General features: G+C 42.1%; 1 protein-coding gene across 3 annotated transcripts in view; it reads left to right on the top strand.

Annotated features, from left to right (window-relative positions):
• Frrs1 (ferric chelate reductase 1) overlaps window positions 1-21,309 on the top strand; it is a 66,503-nt gene that overhangs the window by 8,884 nt on the left and 36,310 nt on the right. Inside the window, exons 3-4 of one of the 3 annotated variants that reach the window (XM_040751976.1) lie at window positions 8,812-8,862; window positions 16,657-16,717. The gene's annotated coding sequence lies outside the window, so the exon portion shown is untranslated. Of the gene's footprint in view, window positions 1-8,811; window positions 8,863-16,656; window positions 16,718-20,079; window positions 20,189-20,715; window positions 20,758-21,309 lie in introns of those variants that run through there. The other 2 variants (XM_021231219.2, XM_013118419.3) reach the window with 2 other exon arrangements.

The raw sequence follows: 21,309 nt of genomic DNA, 5'->3' as shown, positions 1-21,309 counted from the left end.
CCACCTTTTGTTTGCATCTTTCAGTCTGTCCTATTGGCTGCACTTGAAATTTTTCTGCCTATTTTGTGCCTTCAAGCAATGCTTAAAGTTTCCCCGTTGTTCCTGTGAAAAAAATATTGATTGACTTTTTTAATATTTGGGAGCTAGCAGGGGGGGCTAGGTTGTTTTTGTTTTGTTTTGTTTTTGTTTTTGTTTTTTAAACAGTTATCTACTCAAGGTAAAGCTGGCCTAATGACAAACTTTGTTCTTTCACAATTTCACAATATACCCTATTAGACTTTCTATGGCCTCATTCTTAAGGCCATTGCAACAGGCTCCTTAATCCTTCCACGGTTACAGGAAGCTTGTAGCACAAAGAAGAAAAGCAAGACAAAATGAAGCAACAATTCTCAAGGAGATAGATGATTCACAGATTGGGAAAGCACAAAAACAAACTCCGTAGGCTCACAAAAATTTAAAAAACTATTGAATTCATAAAGAAAGATAAAAAGCAGGCTATGATGAATGTCACGGTGTGTCTATAAAATGAGGACTTCAGAAAGAACTGTTCAAGAAACACATCCTAAATTGATCCAGTATGTAGCATAAAGTCAGCAGACAATGAAAGACTATAGATTTTAAGCTGTTCATAGAAGCAACTGACTAGGGTCTGGGTAACTGGGTGGAATGTGTGAGGGATTAAGATTAGTGACCAGATCATATAGAAGGGAGTAGTAAGAGAGTGTAACAGGAACCTTTAAAGAAATAAAAATGTCCCTTTAATCCCAGCACTTGGGAGGCAGAGGCAGAAGAAGGCGGATCTCTTAGAGTTTGAGGTCAGCCTGGTCTACAAAGCCATACAGAGAAACCTTGGTGCCTGCCTTAATCCCAGCACTTGGAAGGCAGAAGCAAGTGGATTACTGTGGGTTGGAGGCCAGCCTGGTCAGTCAGGGCTACACAGAGAAGCTTTGTCTTGAAAAATAAAAAAACAAACCAATGAGAGAGAGAGAGAGAGAGAGAGAGAGAGAGAGAGAGAGAGAGAGAGAGAGAGAGAGAGAGAGAGAGAGAGAGAGAGAAGAGAAAGAGAAAGAGAAAGAGAAAGAGAAAGAGAAAGAGAAAGAGAAAGAGAGAGAGGAGACAGACGGGAGGCCCGTGGGGAGGTGGGGGGATAGGGGTGGGGGTGGTAAATTACTGATTGACTGGACTGTTTGGGCAGTGAGCTCCAGGGACCTGCCTGATTCTATCCCCCCTCACCGCCCCCAGGGCTGGGGCTTCAGGTATGTGGAGAGCAGTGATTAAAGAGGGCATTTATAGAAGTAGCTTAGGGTAGCGGTTCTCAACCTGTGGGTCGAGACCCCTTTGGGTTTTGCATATCTCATATTTACATTATGATTGATAACACTAACAAAATTACAGTTATGAAGTAGCAATGAAATAACTTTATGTTTGGGGGACACCACAACACGAGGAACTGTATTAAAGGGTCTTAGCGTGAGGAAGGTTGAGAACCACTGCCTTAGGAAATGCGGCAGAAGCTGGCTGTATTGTGTGTACAAGATGCAAACTTCCGGAGCTGGAGAGATGGCTCTGTGTTTAAGAGTGCATACTGTAGGCCGGAGATGCATAGGCAGGAAGTTTGTCAGGATGTATGCTTGTCCGTTATTGGATGAAGGCTGGAGGTATGTAGCTTTGTGGGTTTTGCCTTTATAAGCACCTGACTAACGTAATTCACAGCTATTCTCTGGGAATCCCAGGTATGGACCTGGCCAGTGTCCGTCATCCAGGCCAGTACTTAATAAAGCTTGTTATGATAATAAAATGCATGGAGAACCTGGGCATATTCCGTGGTAGGCTTCAAAATTGGCTTGAAAGTTGTGGTAGCGGTTGTATTCTCGTGTGGTTGGATCAACACTTTGAGAACAACTGTGCCAAAGTTTTTGGAATGTCCCCTTCAACATAGAGTGAAAGTATGTCTGACTAAGAAAAGTGTCTTTGGCTGACTTTGGTGGTACAGCCTTTTAACCAGCCCTCAGGAGGCCAGTGGAGATAGACCTGCTTTATATAGTGAATTCCAGGGCAGATAGAACCACAAAATGAGGACCTATAATTAAAAATAAATGGATCTTTGAGTTGTTTGTGGCATTACACATATACAACTCTACTTCAAAATAGACAAGAAAAAAACCCAAACAAGCACTATCTAACAGGATTACCAGGATTACCATCTGTGAATTCCTTTTTAAGGAGAGAGAGAGAGAGCTGGTTGTCAAGAAGAGTGCCCATATGCCCAAACAACCCTATCTGCCAGACAAGAACGTACCCAACCCTTTTGTTTTTTCCTTTATTTAAATTAGAAACAGGCTTGCTTCACATGCCAATCCCAGCTCCCTTTCCCTTCCCTCCTCCCCCGTACCCAGCCTTTTTGTAAGGAAGGTACTCAGTCTATCACATCTCACAGTGAAGGAGCAGTCTGCCTGGAGACATTTCTTCTGGTACCTTCCCTTCCCAAGGAGGGCACCCAGGATCTTAGAGATTATGTCCACCAACCTCCTGAGATGGCACACCTGCCGCCCTGCACATCACCATCCTCAGACTGCAGGCCTCAGGCCAAAGGTCCAGAGGGTGAGTCACCTGCAAGGTTTACAAGAGGGGAGCGGACAGAGACACCCACAGAAGGAGCGCTGTGCCCTGGGTGCTGATAAGGAGGCTGAAGCTGGAGCTGACTCAGCAATGGGATTCTACTTCAGAGGCAGCTTTGGTCCTGGACTTGGTCAGCCACCTCAGTGAAGGCGGAGAAGATTGTTTTATGTTGAATAAACTAAAAGGAAAAACATGAAAATAAAAAACACTGTACCATGGTCTAGAGAGAAACATTGTCTGTTTCTGAGTTTCTCTGGACTCATCACATTTCCCTGTTAGTCAGTGTGGTGGTTTGAATCATAGGTCTCCACTATACCTAGGCATTTGGGTCCTTGGTCTCCAGTTGGTGGCCCTGTTTGAGCAGGGTTAGTGTGTGTGGCCTTACTGGAGAATGTGTGTCACTGGACGTGGGCTTTGAGGTCTTAAAGCCTGACACCATTTCTTCTTCTTTTTTTTAGGAATTAAAAAGAGAAAAACAGAATTTATTGAAATACTCTACATAGAGCAGCTGGCAAACCCAGATAGTGGACTGTACAGCTAAAAGCAGGTAGAAAGCATTTGTAGCAGCTCAAAAGGAAATCACTTGATCTGATCTCACGGACCATTTGGGCAAGGTCCATAACTGCATAGATATGCAAAGATCCCATTATTTTACTATGTTGTAAATTTGACAATAGATGTTCTTTATCTAGAGATTGGTTATTCGTGTAAGATGACATGGATCATTAGAAATTAGGCTCCCCTGGACTGCAAAAGGCATCAGAGGTCTTAAGGGAACAGATTCTGTGTAAGCTTGGCCTGATTAGGGTGTATTGTTTGTCTTTTGTCTCTACAACTTTCAACATTAATCTTCCTACCTCACTCCACGTGAGAAGCCTGACTCTGATCATTTTTACCTTACTGACACTTATAATCCTGTAAACTATTACAACTTTACGGGAATGCATCCTCCCTTGATGTCCCGACACCATTTCACAGTGCACCATCTCTGCTTCATGCTTGCAACTGAAGATGTGAGCTGTCAGCATCTGCTGATGCCCCCATGCCTGCCTGCTGCCACACACCCCTAGTGTGGAGGTGATGAGCTTTTATTCCTCTGGACTTGTACGCCCAAAGACATGCTTCCGTCTATGAGCTGCTTTGGTCATGGTGTTTTATAACAGCAACAGAAAAGTAGCTAAGACATGCAGGATTAAGAGAGAACTCGGGGATGTTTTGCTCTTAGATAGGTAAAGTAGTCAGTAATTCAGATCATCAAGATTTTTTCCTTTAAATTATGATGATTTTAACAATAGTCATAATCTAGGTAGTGGTAGTGCACACCTTTAATCCTAGCACTCGGGAGGCAGAGTGGATCTCTGTGAGTTTAAGACCAGCCTGGTCTACAGAAAGGGTGCCAGGACAGGCTCCAAAGCTACACAGAGAAACCCTGTCTTGAAAAAAACAAAACAAAATGATAATAATCGTAAAAGCCCCCAAATCTTTGGGCAATACTATAAAACACAGTAAAGGTGACCAAGAATGTTAATTGCATAACTTCCTTGGCAAGTAGTTTCCTTCAGTGAGAACAAAGGCTCTCTATATTTAGTTCCCACATAACTATACATTGTGGCCTCCCTTGTCCTTACTGAAGGGGGACATTAAGGCAGGAAGGCAAAGAAACTGGCATGAAGTCAGATCACAGGATACACATCGGAAGGACCCAGAAATCTGTTATTCCTTTTATGTCATTGGTCCAGGGATGACAGACATCCCAGCATAGTTACTGTAGGACTTTCCAAAGCCTGGATAACTGGCGTGGCCAGTCTTCAGCAACTGGTATGGCCAGTCGTCAGCTCTGCTGTTGGCTGATTGGAGGTAAGAGACTGGAATAAGGGTGAACGATGAAAAGAGGGGCAAGACTGGCTCAGGATCAGAACAGGAAAATGCAGTGCAAATCCTTTTGACTTCTGCCATGTCTGATTTGCCAAGAAATGGTACAGTGAGACCAGTAGGAGCCAAGGATAAAACCCAGCGGCAGGAGTGGGGGTGAAATATCAGGCTGGAATTGTCAGGCTAATGAATCATCCCTCCTCCTTGTTCTGTGAGTCACGTGTGCTGATGTGGCCCCTGTGTCATAGTCTTGTGCTACTTTTGTGATTTCTACTGGGAGTGTTCCATCCCTGTCTAACTGGCTTGTTTAATAACTGGTACCTCACTCACCACTCTTTCTGCTTTCCTTTATCCTTTGTCAAGTGCTCTTCATCTTGCTCCCAAACTTGGGGACTAGGGAGGTTGTAGTGTGAAATACAAGGCTTGTATGAGTCAAGCACAATGCTTCTGCATCCATCTGTCTGTCTACTTCTCTATCTACGTATCTATCAATGTATATATATATATATACATATATTTAGTAAGTGATATTTTGTTTTCTCATTCACTCATGAGTCAATGACCATGTGTTATTTTTACTGCTGATTAAGAACAAGACACACAGGTCTTAACGCATATCTTTTCATTTACATATTTATGAAATATTTGTTACAACAAATAGTTACATGCTTACTGTACACTGACATTGTTGTCAATATAAAGGAAAAAGGAAATGAAGGCAAAAGACGTTTTAGGCAATAACATGCAGGCATATACAACAAAGAGTGAATGGCATTTTAAAGTTTTACTTCTGTATTTGTTATGTGTAGCATGGGAGACAGGTGGGGGTCAGAGGACAACTTTCAGGAGTTGGTTTCTCCTTCTACCACGTGGGTCTCAAGAATCAAATTTAGGTTGTGAGGCCTAGCAACAAATGTCTTGGCCCCCTGAGCCACCTCCCAGGACCAAGGAGATGACCTTTGAAGTAAACTGTCTCATGGGTTTGGCAGTATCCAGCGAGGGAGTTGGGAATGGAGAGGTCATTCCAAGAAGGGGGAGCAGTGGGAGCATAGGTGGGAATTCTTGGTGACCTTACACATTTGAGGAATTTCAAGCAGTTTAGTTTGTCTAAGAGCAGAGAGAAGAGGAAACAAAAACAACTAAATGATCATGGAGAAAAGACAGCTATAAAAGCTGGCCTCAGACTACAATGTGTGGAAGTGTTGCAGGTATCATTAAAAGAAGAAGACAATCTTAATTCTCGCCACTGTTGAGGCACACTCATGTAGCCCAGAATATGATGCTTCATTCAGGTTAGTATTTAGTCAGTGCCTCAAATGAGCATATTGGAGCTCTCCCTCCCTCCCTCCCTCTCTCCCTCTCCCTCCCTCCCTCCGTCTCCCTCCCTCCCTCCCTCTCCCTCTCCTCCCTCTCCTTCTCTAGCCCCTTTTCTCATACTCTTCTACTCGACTATTTGCATGTTTCTACTCTGAGAGCTAATTCCATTTGATGACTCTGCAAGATCAAGCTCGAGAGCAATGGTCTTGACATTGGTTTCTTCCAGTCCTCCCCAGCTGTGAACAGAGCAGGTGAAATTGCAACCTATGTTCCAGTGGTAGAGCCATGATTGAAAGGTTCATGGAGAGAAGCTGGGTTTGGTACCATGTGGTACCATCAGAGTACCTGAAGAGAGCCCGAGAGAGGCTGTTGGTGACGGTGTAGCCCAGGTACAGTGGAGACATCGGTATATTAGAGATGCCAGGACTGTGGGGTGACCACAAAGCCACTGTGGAGTGCAGCTGGCCCGAGCATAGGGGACATGCTGTGGGCTCTGTGGAGGGCAAAGCCAGAGAAGTCGGGCTGCCCAGGCCTGTGGGAGCCAGAAGAGTGTGAGCGCATCCCAGACGCCTAAAACTGAACTTTTTACACTGTTAGACTTTGTTGAGATTATGCCCCGACTCTTCCCTCTTGGAAGACGAAAGTGTGAAACTTGTTGTAATTTTATAAGGGCCCATACTAAGAGACTTTGAATTTTTCAAGAGACTTTGGATATTTTAAAAAGATTAAACTTTCAGCGTGTTTGAATTTTAAAGACGGTGGGATTTAAAAGTTACAATTTTTTTAAAAATGTGATATTGATATTAATATAAGATCCTGTGGATAGACAAGAAAGTATATGCTCTTGTTTAATAGTTTTGTATTGTATTGTAATAGCGTATCAGGTTTTGGTTCACTTGACACAAGCAGGGTAATCATGGAAGAGGGAATTTGAACTGAGAAAATGCCTCTGTTAGACTAGCCACGGGCAAATCTGTGGGGGCATTTTCCTGACTAATGATTGATATGGGAGTGCACCCTTGGGTAGGTGGTCCTGGGTTGTTTAAGAAGTAAGTTGAAGAAGCCATAGGAAGCAAGTCCCATGGCTTCTGTTTCAGTTCCCAGGTCCAGGTTCCTGCTTTGAGTTCTACTCTCCATGTCATCCACGTCACCACTTTTAACCCAGTCACTATGCCTCACTGTAGCATGAATAATAAAAACCTAGATACAGATATTGAGGTTCAAGCTGAAGTTCAGAAAAGCAAAGCAGCCGGCATTTACCTCTACTGAGGCTGAAATGGAGATCCTATCTTACCTGTGCCTGGAAACTGAATCTCACATGAGACCCTTTGCTTCTCTTTATATACCTCTCTAGTGCTGGGATTAAAGGTGTGAGCTCTGTTACTCTTTTAGACTTTTTCACTCTCGTGCAGCTCAGGGTGGCCTTGGACCGAGATCCATCTGCCTCTATCTCCTGAGTCCTGGGATTAAAGTTGTGTGTCACCACTGCCCAGCTTTTATGGCTTGTGGCTAGCTTTGAATTCTGATCCCTAGTCAAGCTTTATTAAATCATAAACAATATATCACCACACCTCATTCCTGCTGTTCTTAGACTTTCTTATTTGGCCTATTGCTTTAGCCCACGTTTCCTGGCTGGTTGCTTTGATAAAGGCAGAATGGATTTGGACTCCTTCCTTTGATTCTGTTATCCTGTGAGAATTCCACATTTATATCTGCAGTTAAGTTTTATGCAATAGACATGTCTGGGGAAAGGTCTTTTGTTCTTCTTGTATTCATGTCTAGGACACAGAGGGTAGAAGAATAATTGCTTTCTCTTGTGTGGTTAAGGAGTAGGAATCATTGTCCACTCTACACACCAGTGAGACACAAGGCCTCCCCTGTCCCACACTTTCTAAGACACCCTTCAGCCTAACCAGTGGGAAAGTCCTTGCTTTTCCTTCTCAGGGAAAGACTCACACAAGCACTAGGACTTTCTTGGCTTCCAAACCTTTATATGGAAGTTCCTGTAACAAAAAAGCAACCATTGACACTGATGAATATATTTTTTAATCTGTCCCATTGAATAGGGGCTCCTGGGAACTGAGAGCTTGTCTTAACCTCTGTGCTTATCAGTAGTCAAATTTAAAATTCTATAACTTTGAATGTTTGCTTATGGGGGGGAAGTTATTGCAGAAATGGCTAACTGAACTGCCAGAGCTTTAGTTATATTTGTTGCCTTGATTGTTTAATATTTTGTGCTTAAAATAAGTGACACTTTACTGAAGTGATAAATCTATTACTCCTTGCTCTTACTGTAACTGTGTAGTCTTTTTCCAGTATTGGAGACTACTTTACATCTTTATATATTAAAGACCCTCAAGATGAGTTGACTCATCTCATAAATAAGTGAACCCATTTCACATAGTTCAAGAACCACTAAACAAAGTTCTGTAGTAATCATACCATTCCTTCATGTTATAATTTGGTAAGTTAAAAAATTGAGATTAATTCTGACTAGATTTAAATCCCATTTTACTTTATTAATTTTTTTGGTTTCTTTTTTATATTTGCTTTAGCAGATTTAGAAATAACAGGACAGAAATTTTCATGCTCTATAACCCTAATTCATAGGATATAGAACAGGTCATTGACTATAATCACCAGGATTTTTTTACTTTGTGTCATGTCTATAGATAATCAACAGAGATTTTATTGTCTTCTTGGTTAAGCTGAATCAACCCTTTAATATTTCACTTTGGTCAGCATGCCTGCGATATTTCATTGCAAAATGTTAATATTGTCTGCCACTAAATTAAAATGGCAAAAAAGAAAATTACACAGTTAAAGAGGTTGAAAAATGTCTACTATGCTTTCATTATAGTCGATAATACTAACCTTCAAATGAACTGAAATTCAAAGTGAGTTTGAAGAGGGGTAAAACAAAACAAAGAGGCTTCCTATCTTTCTACTACTTAATTAAAGTAAGACCTTGTATTTAATACCTGCTCTTTATTTTGTTCCTAGAAATGAGAAGTAAAAGTAATGATACAGCTGTTGCTGCAGGAATTGCTTCTGGTGAGTGTAACTTTTTGTCCATTGGTGTTAACTCCCTGGTATCATGTGCTGAGAAGTGTTCTGAAGCTATGCTTGTGTCCAGGAGTAGAATGAAGAGTATTTAATGACTGTGTGGCTGTGGGGATGGCAGCTTACATATGTGTATATTGTCACTCTAATGGTGGTTATTAAACATAGTGTTGGAAACCAGTTTTCAAGACCACAGGGGTTCTAGTGTGAATTCTAGTGCAATACTACATCATGAAATAATATTATTAACCATCCTATTTACTGTTTTTTTTGTGTGGTATTTTGAGACAGGGTTTCTCTGTATTGTTTTGGAGGCTATCCTGGCACTTGCTCTGTAGACCAGGCTGGCCTCAAACTCACAGAGATCCACCTGCCTCTGCCTCCCGAGTGCTGGGATTAAAGGCGTGCGCCACCACCGCCCGGCCCATCCTTCTTAAGTGTACAATTTTTCTTATAGAAACAAAGAACTAGGATGTCAAATGGCTTGAGTGACAGCCAGCTATCAATCAGCAAAGCTGGGATTTCAACCCAAATGGGACTGACTTCAGAAAGTATGCTCTTTTCTTGGCAGAGAAGTCATTTTTGTCATTTATTTGATACAGGGTCTTGCTGAATAGCCCAAGATGGCCTCATACTGACATTCTCTCTTCCTTAGTCTTGAGTGGATTATAGGCATATACTTGGATTCATGAAGGAACTATTTTTTAGTTTCCATTACTAGGAAAATTTCGTGGGTATATTAGGGACTTTCCCAACTTGGAAGACTAGGCTACTTTACTTAGCACGGTGTCCTTAGGGTTAGTCAGGGTGAAGCACATGCCATAATTTCCTCCTTTGTCAGGCAGATTAAGATGGATGTCGTGATGCACTCCTTTAATCCCATAACCCAGGTGTCAGAGGCAGGATGACTGTTGAAAGTTTCAGGCTATCCTTATCTACAAAACAAGTTCCAGATCAGCCAGGAGCAAAGAGTAAGACCCTGCCTCAAAAGCAACAACAAATACAAACGCAGACAAAACTTAAGAAGAGAGGGAAGAAGGAGGAAGAGGAGGAGCTTAAAAAGAGTCCAGCAGCATGCCTTTAGTCTCAGCACTTGGGAAGTAGAGACAGGTGGATATCTGTGAGTTTGAAGCCAGCCTCTGTGAGTTCCAGGACAGCCAGGGCTGTTACACAGAGAAAACCCCGTCTCACAAAGCCCCCAAACAAGCAGGCAAGCAAGCAATCAGAAAAGAAAAGAAAACAGAAAAGAAAAGGAAAACAAGTGGCTAACTAATATTCTCCTGTTGTCTGGGCACAGCACATTTTACGTATCTGTTGATGGGCGTTTGGGTTGCTTCCTTGTTTAGCTAGTGTGAATAATACTACAGTGAATGTGGGTGTTTAACCATCTCCTTAAGCCACTCCTCTCAATTATTCGTTACAGATTTTTGTTATCCATTAAGAAAAATTAGTTGTGACTTGTAGGTGAAAACCCTTAGCTGTACTACATGAAGGAGGTAAAGAATGGGCATCACTAGCATTGAGTGTGAGCGTTTGCTGGGAATGGGCACTACCAGTTGCTCACAGGGGAAGAAGCTTCCTCAACAAATCATTGTGATTATACTGGTGACCCAATAGAAATTAAATTCCCACATTTTGCAGACCAGAAGTCCCGAATCAGGATCTTTAGGCCAATGTTAAGGTTTTACTGAGTCACGTACCACGTCCTCTACCCTGGCCCGCAAGGTCAGTCAACGGGGACCCTAGGGAAGGGAGTGAAAATGGAGGGACAAGAGACTCGAGAGACAGAGACAAGACAGTATTCTGATCAAGTCTCCTTTATTGAGTACCAACAATTTTTGAAAATCATCAAGGGTATGAAACTTCTCTAATCTCAAAGTAATTTTTTGAGATAAAATTTTATCTTCAAACATTTGAAAGCCTAAATAAGTATAGGGATCATTGAGTTGTACTTTTTCTGGTGCTATCTGCAATCCCCTTTTTGTTAGAGCATCACATAACTCTTTATAACAAAATAACACTTCTTCCCCTTTTTGTCCTGCTAAAAGGATATCATCCATATATGTATAATGTACATCTGTGGCCATGATAGCAGATGCTACAAAAGATTGGCAAAGTGTGGGACTATTAGCCATGCCTTGGAGGAGAACACACCACTGATACCGGCGCTTAGGTGCTTGAAATTTGGAGAAGGAAGGCTAATGACAAAGCGTTTTTGATCATCGGGATGTAAGGGTACAGTAAAAAAAGCAAATCTTTGAGTTTTGTGGGCAGTTTTTCGAAAAATGGCCTGACTCTGCAGCTAAAACATTTGTTTCTGCCTTGACTAGACAAGAACTGTCTAACAGTACTGCTTGCATAGCAGCTGCCATGGCGAGTCCTTGCTGATAAGCTGCACCTATCTCAGCACAGAGGCGAATGTAGCCAGAAAGGTCTGTTTTTTTTATGATATGGTCGAATAGCTACTTGGCATGCAGAATTAGCATTTCCAAAAGCCAATTGTTTAGCAAAGTCGGTGCCTGAAACAGCATTTCCAAAAATCCTACCTGCTGCTGTTAGCAAGCGGTGGACAAAGTCTGAAAAAGACTCATCAGGCCCTTGTTTGATCTTAGTAAGGGAAGAGCTCATGTCCCCTTTAGCAGGCTTTAGTGGCAGCTGTTTGAATTTGGGCAAATAGTTCAGGTTCATATTGCATTTGAACATCCTCTGCCTCATAATTTCCTTCACCCTTTAACATATCTGCATTCCAGTTATTGCCTGCTTGGGCATTTCTTTTTGCAGTTTCTTTACAAGCTTCTGCAAATTCTGACTTCCATAAAAGATAATCTCCCCCTGCCAAGGTTGCTCTAGTTAAAGTGCTCCAGTCGGATGGAGTAAGCCAATTGTTTGCCATAGATTCTATGATGGCAGTGGTATAAGGAGCTGTAGCCCCATATTGAGAGACTGCAGTTTTGACTTCTTTGATTACATTAAAATCAAAATCTGCATGATGTCGCCAGGCAGTGCCTTGTGCATCTGTTGTCTCAGTTACTGGAAAAGCAGTAATATTCTCTGACTCTGTCTGATGTTGGTGGCTGAGAGGTGTCTTAAGGGCAGCCCCCCTGAGAGGTGGCTTGGCAACACCTTTCTGAGAGGTGTTGGTAGACTTGCCTGTTTTCAGACTCTCTAGCTGGGTAATCAGGTCTTGATGTTCTGTTTCTAATCGAATCTGTTCTTTAAGATATTGAATTTTGTTCTGTAGCTCTTTTTGAGGGTTTAAAACTGGGCAAGCCAGAGAGGGGACTGTTGGAGGAGGCATATAAGGTGAAGGCTGATATTCTGCTAATACAGGGCAGTCTGGATCATGATATTTAGCTGCCTCTTCCTCCAAATCCTCCCGCTCTTAGTCACTAAGACTATCTTCTATAGGCTGTTGATTTTTGGATAATTTTTTAAGTGTTATGTCCCCTTTTTCATTTCTGATTTTGTTAATTAGCATGTTCTCTGTCTTTTGGTTGGGTTGGATAAAGGTTTGTTTATCTTGTTGATTTTCTCAAAGAACTAACTCTTTGCTTCATTGATTCTTTGTATTGTTTTCCTTGTTTCTACTTTGTTGATTTCAGCTCTCAATTTGATTATTTCCTGATGTCTACTCCTCCCAGGTGACTTTTCTTCTTTTTATTCTAGAGCTTTCAGGTGTTCTGTTAATTTTCTTTTCTTTTCTTTCTTTTTTTTTTTTTTGGTTTTTACAAGACAGGGTTTCTCTGTATTGTTTTGGAGGCTATCGGTCCAACCCGGCTTCGAACTCACAGAGATCCGCCTGCCTCTGCCTCCCGAGTGCTGGGATTAAAGGCGTGTGCCACCACCGCCCGGCTCTGTTAATTTTCTTGTGTGGCTATTTTCCAGTTTCTTCATGTGGGCACTTAGTGCTATGAATTTTCCTTTTAGAACTGCTTTCAAAGTATCCCAAAGGTTTCTGTATGTAGTGCCTTCATTTTCATTGAATTATAGGAAGTCTTTGATTTCTTTCTTTATTTCTTCCTTTATCCAGGGGTAATACAATTGAGCATTCATTGTTCAATTTCCATGAATTTGTGAAGTTTCTGCAATTTGTGTTGACATTGAATTCTATTTTTAAGCCATGGTGGTCCGACAAGATACAGGGGGTTATTCCAATTTTTTTGGTACCTGTTGAGGTTTGCTTTATTGCCAAGTATGTGGTCAATTTTAGAGAAGGTTCCATGTGGTGCTGAAAAGAAGGTATATTCTTTTTTGTTTTGGTGGAATGTTCTATAGATGTGTGTTAAACTCAATTGGGTCATAACTTCTGTTAGTTTCATTGTTTCTTTGTTAAGTTTCTGTCTGGTGGACCTGTTCAGTGGTGAGAGTGGAGTGTTGAAGTCTCCCACTATAAGTGTGTGGGGTTTAATGTGTGATTTGAGTTCTAGCAATATTTATATTTGGGGCATATATGTTCAGAATTGAGACTTCATCCTGATGGATTTTTCCTGTGATGAATATGAAATGACCTTCTTCATCTCTTTTGATTAATTTTAGTTTGAAGTCTATTTTGTTAGATATTAGGATAGCTACACCTGCTTGCTTTTTACATCCATTTGATTGGAAAATCTTTTCCCAACCCTTAACCTTGAGGTAACGTCTGTCTTTGAAATTGAGGTGTATTTCTTGTATGCAGCAGAAGGATGCATTCTGTCTTTGTATTTGTTCTGTTAGCCTGTGTCTTTTTATAGGTGAGTTAACACCATTGATATTCAGGAATATTAATGACCATCCATTGTTGAGTCTTGCTTGCATTGTATCCATTTTTGGCAGTGGTCTTCTGTGTGAGTTTTTCCCCTATTTCTGACTTCTGGTAAAGTAAGTTATCTATTGCCCATGTTATTTTGAGTGTAGTTAACTTCCTTGGGTTGGAGTTTTCCTTCTAGAACTTTCTGTAGGCCTGGATGTGTGGATAAATCTGGTTTTGTCATGGAATATCTTGTTTTCTCCATCTATAGTTATTGAGAGTTTTGCTGGGAATAGTAGTCTGGACTGGAATCTATGGTCTCTTAGTGTTTGTAGAACATCTATCCAGGACCTTCTGGCTTTCATAGTTTCCATGGAGAAGGCAGGTATAATTCTGATAGGTTTGTCTTTATATGTTACTTGGCCTTTTTCGTTTGCTGATTTTAATGTTCTTTTTTTTTGTTTGTTTGTTTTTTGAGACAGGGTTTCTCTGTGGCTTTTCTTGCATTTTTTGTTTTGTGTTTTCTTCCTTTTTTTCCATTTTTTTTTCTGAGACAGGGTTTCTCTGTGGCTTGGGAGGCTGTCCAGGAACTAGCTCTTGTAGACCAGGCTGGTCTCAAACTCACAGAGATCCACCTTCCTCTGCCTCTGGAGTGCTGGGATTAAAGGCGTGTGCCACCACCACCTGCTTCTTCTATTTCTTTAGGGGATTTTCTCATATCCTCTTTGAGGGCCTTTACCACTTTCATGAGGTTGTTTTGAAGGTCATTCTTTTCTGTTTCATCTGTGTTGGTATGTTCAGGTCTTGCTGGTGTAGAATTTCTAGACTCTTTTGGTGTCATACTGGTTCTTCTGTTGTTGGTTGTGTTTTTATATTGCCATCTTCCCATCCCTTCTTTCAGTGGGAGCTCATGGGGTCTCTTCCTCTCCTGGTGGGTTTGGGTCTAAAGATCTCTTCCAGTGCGTTTAAGCAGTTCCAATTCTCCGATGGGTCTTACGATGGGTGCAGGTGGGTCTGAGACACTTTCAAGCAGAGGGAGGAGACCAGAGGGGACTGAAGACTCAAGCTCAGGAAGGGCGCTGGAGGGGGCTAAAGATTCTAGCACAGGGCAGGGGCTGGAGGGCGCTGAAGACTCAGGTGTGACAAGACACAGGGTGGTCCTTTCTGGCAGGACAGGTCCACTGTAGGAGTAGAGCATGCCCAGGGAGATGGAAGCAGGGGGATGCTGGGAGTTGGGTCTCAGAGCAGGGCCCCCAGTCACTTCAAGCACAGGGCAGGGACCAGAGGGCACTCATATCTCTTTTTCTTCTTCTTCTTATTTTTTTCCCAAGACAGGGTTTCTCTATTGTTTTGGAGGCTATCCTGGAACTTGCTCTGTAGACTAGGCTGGCCTCGAACTCACAGAGATCCGCTTGCCTCTGCCTTCCGAGTGCTGGGATTAAAGGCATGCGCCACCAATGCCCAGCTTTTTTCTTATTTGTTATCTATCTCTTTCTGTGCACAAGAAATCTGAATTCAGAATTTGGCATTTGAAAGAAAAAATCAAAATCAAAATCAACCACAGCACCTAAACTACATGCCTGGAATTAACCAAACAACAACAAAAAACAAAACAAACTAAAAAGAAAAGAACAAGAAACAGCAGCAAGACCCAACCGAAACAAATGAACAACAGCAACAATGAAATCTCAAGAACACTGAGGGCTTCAGACATACGCAGTTCTGCTTGCAGGCCCCATCTCTACCCTTGAGTTACAAAAACAAACAAACAAAAACAAACCAAAAAACCTGAAGAAAAGCCAGATGTAGTTGTGCACACCTTTAATCACAGCACTTGAGAGTCAGAGGCAGGCAGAGCTCTTTGAATTTGAGGCTAGCCTGGGCTACATAGAGGGTTCCAGGACAGCCAGAGCTATATAGTAAAACCCTGTGTCAAACAAAACAAAGCAAAGCAAATAACTAAAACACAAACAAATGAAACCAAAAGACCCAGCCAAACAACAACAAAAAGAAAAGCAGAGGATAAGTGATTTGCCAAAGACGGTCTCACGCCCTTTTCACTATTCCTTTGTCTTTTTAATTGTCTTGGTGCTGGGCACTAATTCTAGCACATGCCCAGCACGGGTTGTACCACTTAGCGACACACCTAGCCCTCATCTGCCGTTTGCATTCATTTCTGATGATGATGATGTTTTTGAGATAAGGTCTGTGTAGATTTGGGTGTTCTGGCACTCACTGTGTAGACCAGGCTAGCCTGGAACTCACAGAGATTCACCTGCCTCTGTTAGGATTAATGAGCAAAGTTTGCCTGATTCTGGAATTGAGGACAAAGTCAGTTAAAGTTCTCTGAACTAAATTTTTGTCCCTTGCCAATATTTTTTTCCCCGCTACATTTTTACTTTTCACTACATTTTTACTTACTTTACAATAAGATATTTGTTTATATGTTAAAAAAACCAACTAAACAAACGAAGGAATATTCTTAGCTTGTAATATGGAAAATTTTGGAGTGCATTTAACTTAGACAGAGTCTTTCTCCACTCTTTGGTAAACTTTGTTTGAGGACTAAGGTTCCAGAAAACTCGATGGCCCTTGCAGCTGAGAGCCAGTGGCTTCCTGGTGATTGTCTCTGGAATCAAGGAATGAAATTCAGGTGCTCAGAGGCAGAGTTTAAATGAGACGTTTATCATAGATTCTCAGGTTGGAGCTAAAGACAGAGAGCAGAAGGAGGTCCTTGGGATGGGATGCCATCATGCTGCCCGTCTGGGGCTTTATTAAGGACTTGTGGCAGAAACTGTGGTGCCTTCTCTCAGTTCTAGTCCCACCTTAGGTATGGCTTCCAGGCAAGGGTAAGAGGTGATAAGAAGCCGGGAACTAGAACTTTCTTCTGTCATTCCAGGAAGGACATTCTTGTAATGTGTTGCTTTGGGGTTCCTGACTTACTTGAGTAATTTCTATTTTCTCTTTCAGGACATATCGTAAATTATCTCTTATGTATGAATTTATAAACAAACATTCATATATTTGCCTAATATTTTTATTTATTATTTTGTATGCAGGTGTTAGTGTTTGTGTATATGCTCCACGGTGCCCCCGTTTGGGTCTTCCGATTGAACTCAGGTCAGTAGGTTTTGTGGCAGATACCTTTACCAGCTGAGCCATTTTGCTGGCCTGTTTTCATTTTCTCTACAAAAGCACTGACACATGTTGCCCAATAAGCAAATGTGTCTTTGAGGTTGTGACCAGATTTAGGGTCACAGGCTCTGCCTCTTCCAAAGTCACATTTGCTTATTCACTCTCAACATATCAATTAGAAGAGTCAAATTAACAGCGAACAGCAGAAAGATTTACTTGATGTGGCAATGTTGGGAAGAGGAGGAGATACCCAGGGATCTCTCCAAGTGCATCTTTGGGGTCTTAGCAAGAGGGTTTTATAAATAGTTCAGGGTTGCAAAGAAACAGACCACCATTTCAACTAAATTTTATGGACAAGACAAGCTTTTCTCTTGATCAAGAGAATGAGTTTGATCTTCAGATTGGCTGGGGTCTGAACTCACAATTGTATTCAATTGACTAGTCTGAAAAAAATTGGCATACAGGAAATGAAGGAGTAAGGGAAAGGGGCTCACTGCTCCAAGGAGAAAAAGTCACTTCTTCAGGCAGTGGGTTTTGTGTAAACAAAGGTTTTGCTAGGTGGGGAGGATTAAAATATCTGCATAAAAGTCTTACTAGGTGAGAGAAACAAAAAGATTTTATCACTGTCCTAAATAACATTTTATAGCATTTGATAAAAATAAACCCCTCATATTTGTTATTTCTTGCAAAGGGAAAGTTTAAATCGAAGTCAAGAGATATACATAACTAAGCAGCTTGGGCTAAGGTGTGGACCCATTTGCTACTGTCTGGTTTTCATTCTGTCCTGCAAGACTACAAGGACAACTTGCAAATCTTTCCTAGAGACAAGTTCCTCCTCTGGCTGTCCCCACCTCTTCTTTTCTTTGGAGAAGTTTCCTGTGAGAACTCTGTAATTTCTTGGGGTCCTTTGTCTCAGTAGTCAAAGGAAGGGATGGAAGGCAAGCTAAGAGTTGTAAAAGAGTCCTGAAAGTAGATTAGGAAACTCAGATTTAGAGTCTTGTGAGTGACTCCGGTAAGTAACTTCCAGTGTCTTAGATTTCAGGCTCCACTGGACATTTTAAATAAACTTGGCCTCTTCTGTAGCAACTGATAGTAGTTGAAGAAGAAGCAGGCTGCAGAGGTGAACAGATGGGGGCGGGTGATAAGAGGAATACAGTTGTGAACTTGGAGGGAAGCCTTAGACCTCTGGAGGGTGTCTTTGGAAAAGGCTAGCCTCCTCATTCAGTTCACGCAACAACTTCCATAGAGTGCTTTGTTATGTAAGAGAGTTATTGAGTGCGGTAAGTTATTGAAAGTATTACAATAGACTTTTAGCATGCAAAGTGAACATGGCAGGTCTAATTACAGCTGAGGACAGCTAAGTCACTGTCCAGTCTCTCTGGCTGGAATGAAACATCTAAGGGGACATTTGTGCTCTACTATTTGGCGATCAGACTATTGAAATTAGAATCTCTCCAGGAAACAGTTGAAGCTCTGGTGGTCTCCAGGAATTTGTCTTCTAGAGAAAGATTAAGAGTTTTCCAGATGACCTTTCGAGAGACAGACCTGGAGCTGAGACAGTGGTGGGTCCTGAACCACATCTTGACCCAACCGCCTTCTATTCGAACCCTATCCTTTGTCACACAGGGAGGACAGACTGTGTGTGTGTGTGTGTGTGTGTGTGTGTGTGTGTGTGTGTGTGTGTGTCCAGACGTCTTTGTTCCTCTTCCCTATATAGTCAACTACATTAAGTAAATTTCTTCTTTCCTTTTGCTTTATTAGTTTGACTTTTAAAGTTGGCTTCTTGAGGATGGATGGCCGAAAGTGGCTTGTTGGGGCATGGATCGGACCCCAACACTGTGGCTTTGAATTGAAACTCAAATGACTTAGTTGAAACATTTTAATGCTCTAAGATGCTTTCGCTTGGGAAACAAGATCTGGATTCTCTGTACTTAAAGCCTCTCTTTAATCTCCTGGGGGCGTGGCTGCAGTGGGGGTGGGGGTGGGACTGGGGTGGAATGTGGGGGTGGAGCGTTTGCTAATTGTTACTAGTTTAGAGATGGGTGTTCTTTCCCCTCTCTTCTCTGTTCAAATGGATTTAGAGAATTTACTGGTGTTGAGCAACTGGTAACCACAGGTCAAAGCATGCCTCATAATCCTTTTCCCCAGTCTGCACAGGTTAGTCAAGTTGGAACGTGGCGTGGTTAACATTTTCAAATACAGTTCGTTTCCTTAGCCCTGAACATTTTCTTTTGCAAAATAATAATAAGGCTAAAGACTTAAGAGGAAATGGAAGAAAAAATTCCCATGCATTTCAGGTAACATTTTTCAGAGTAAAAGAGTTTTGTCACACAGGGCGGCAGTGGTAAATGCATTTAATTCCAGCACTTGGGAGGCAGAAGCAGGCGGATCTCTGTGAGTTTGAGGTCATCCTGGTCTACAAAAGGGAGTTCCAGGACAGGTTCCAATGCTACATAGAGAAACCCTGTTTCGACACCCCCCCCCCAAAAGGGTTCTATCATATCTTATAATTCGTGCACTTTGATTCCTTTACAACTTTTTGGAGGTGACTGAAAAACTTTTTGTGGAGTGCTGCTAGAGTGAAGGGGGTGGGGTGGGGTGGGGACGCTGAAGCCGGGCGTGGTGCACACCTTTAATTCCAGAGGCTGACGGATTTCTGAGAGTTCGAGGTCAGCCTTGTCTAGAGAGATTTCCAGGCTGGCTAGAGCAGTTACACAGAGAAACTCTAGAAACCCTGGCTGGAACATAGCAAACCCGAGCAGGGCTCTGTAAATATTCACGGTAAATTTGAAGTCCATATTCAAAACACACAAACACATACACACAATTAGCATGTCTCTGGTATCGCATAGTTCAATACTCAAACGCTTCAAAATGAAATTCTAGTGGAACCGGGTATCCTATTTTTTTTTTCTGAATTTTGCTGCCTCGCTTGTCTTTTATGTTATAGACAACAGATTGTATTCAAAGACATTTGTAGACAAAAACAAAAAAGGTGAAATTTCCTCAGTGCAACAATTACTGTACTAGTGAGTAAAACCCTAAAGACTTTCTCTCTCTCTCTCTCTCTCTCTCTCTCTCTCTCTCTCTCTCTCTCTCTCTCTCTCTCTCTCTCTCTCTCTCTCTCTCTCTCTCTCTCTCTCTCTCTCTCTGTCTCTCTCTCTCTCTCTCTCTCTCTCTCTCTCTCTCTCTCTCTCTCTCTCTCTCTCTCTCTCTCTCCCCCTTCCTCTCTCCTCCCCTCCCCCTCCCCCCCCTCTCTTTTGGAGACAGAACCCCTTTAGCTTCAGATACGTAGTTCTAAAAGCTGTCCTGTGCTTGGAAATCAGGTTGTGCAGCTTGGCAATCGGGCTGCCAGCCTTCCCGGTGTGTTACTCAGTAAACTGGCTCCGCCCAGCTGCTGCTCGGCGGTACCGGCTGGAGCCAAAGCGGAAGTCGATCAGGCTGCTTCTGCTCGAGGTAAGAGCCCCGCTCTGTTTAGTTTTCTGTGTCAAGACTCTTGGCAAAGCGTATAAAAATTGAAGCGAGCTGAGCGACAGCGGCGAGTGTCGGCACCTGCGCCGGCAGGGGCAGTCAGGAGGCGGGATGGGCGCTGCGCTCGCCTGCAGAGTTTTCTTGATCTCCCTAACCATTTAAGATCGCCTGCCTCGTGACCCGTCCTAATCGCAAGAAAGGGGTAGTTGCTTGGGCAGCCAAGTATGAGGGCCTGCAAAGTACCGACTTTATTTGTGCACCGTAAGAAAAATTGAACAACTGGCAACTTGGTTTTTACATTTAAACCTAATGTCATTCATTGCCCATGTGAAGGTTACTTGCCCTCTCTCTCCCTCTTCCCCTCCCCCTCTCTCTTTAAGTCCCTGCAGCCTCTTTTTTTTTTTTCTTTCCATTTTTGTTATGATGCTTAAGGTCAAAGGGAAATTTTCAACTAGTAAATGTGGCATCTGGAATGTTTCTTAACACAGCTAAACTTTACACTTTCCGTTTAGCTACAGTCTTCCTTTCCTGAATTCATAGAAGAAAAAAAAAAGGTAAAGTGAATCTATTATACTTTGCTAATTCAGAGGTGGGATTTATCTGTTGGCTTCTTGGTTACAGAGCTAGAATTTTTAGAGGTCGGTTTTCAGCAACCTTTTGGTAGTCGCTTAGTTTAGTCGGCAAATGTATCCTTTTTGCTCCACGTTTAGTATCACACCTCATTGTTCATGGAACATCAGACTCTATTGAAATTCAGTTTACAAAAGCACTGAGGCATGTCTTTCGTTGCCAATTGCGGCAGAAAAATGTGTTACAAGTTCTATGGTAATATTTCTAAGAGAAGAGTACTTCCATCAGGTCTTCTTGTAGTGATTTATTTTAATTTATTTTATGTGCATTGATGTTTTGCCTGCAAGTATGTATTCTTGAAGTTATCAGATCCCCTGGAGCTGGAGTTACAGACAGTTGTGAGTTGCCATGGGAATACTGGGAATTGAACCTGGGTTCTTTGGAAGAGCAGCTGGTGGTCTTAACTTCTGAACCATTTCTCTAGCCCAATTAGAGGAGATTCTAAGAAAACAAGACTATTTTAGATGGAGACCTGA

The sequence above is a fragment of the Mesocricetus auratus genome, unplaced genomic scaffold (genome assembly GCF_017639785.1).
Source record: "Mesocricetus auratus isolate SY011 unplaced genomic scaffold, BCM_Maur_2.0 Super-Scaffold_100009, whole genome shotgun sequence".
Lineage (NCBI taxonomy): Eukaryota > Metazoa > Chordata > Mammalia > Rodentia > Cricetidae > Mesocricetus > Mesocricetus auratus.
The sequence above is the reverse complement of the archived record's forward strand: the minus strand, read 5'-3'. Positions and strand labels throughout refer to the sequence as shown.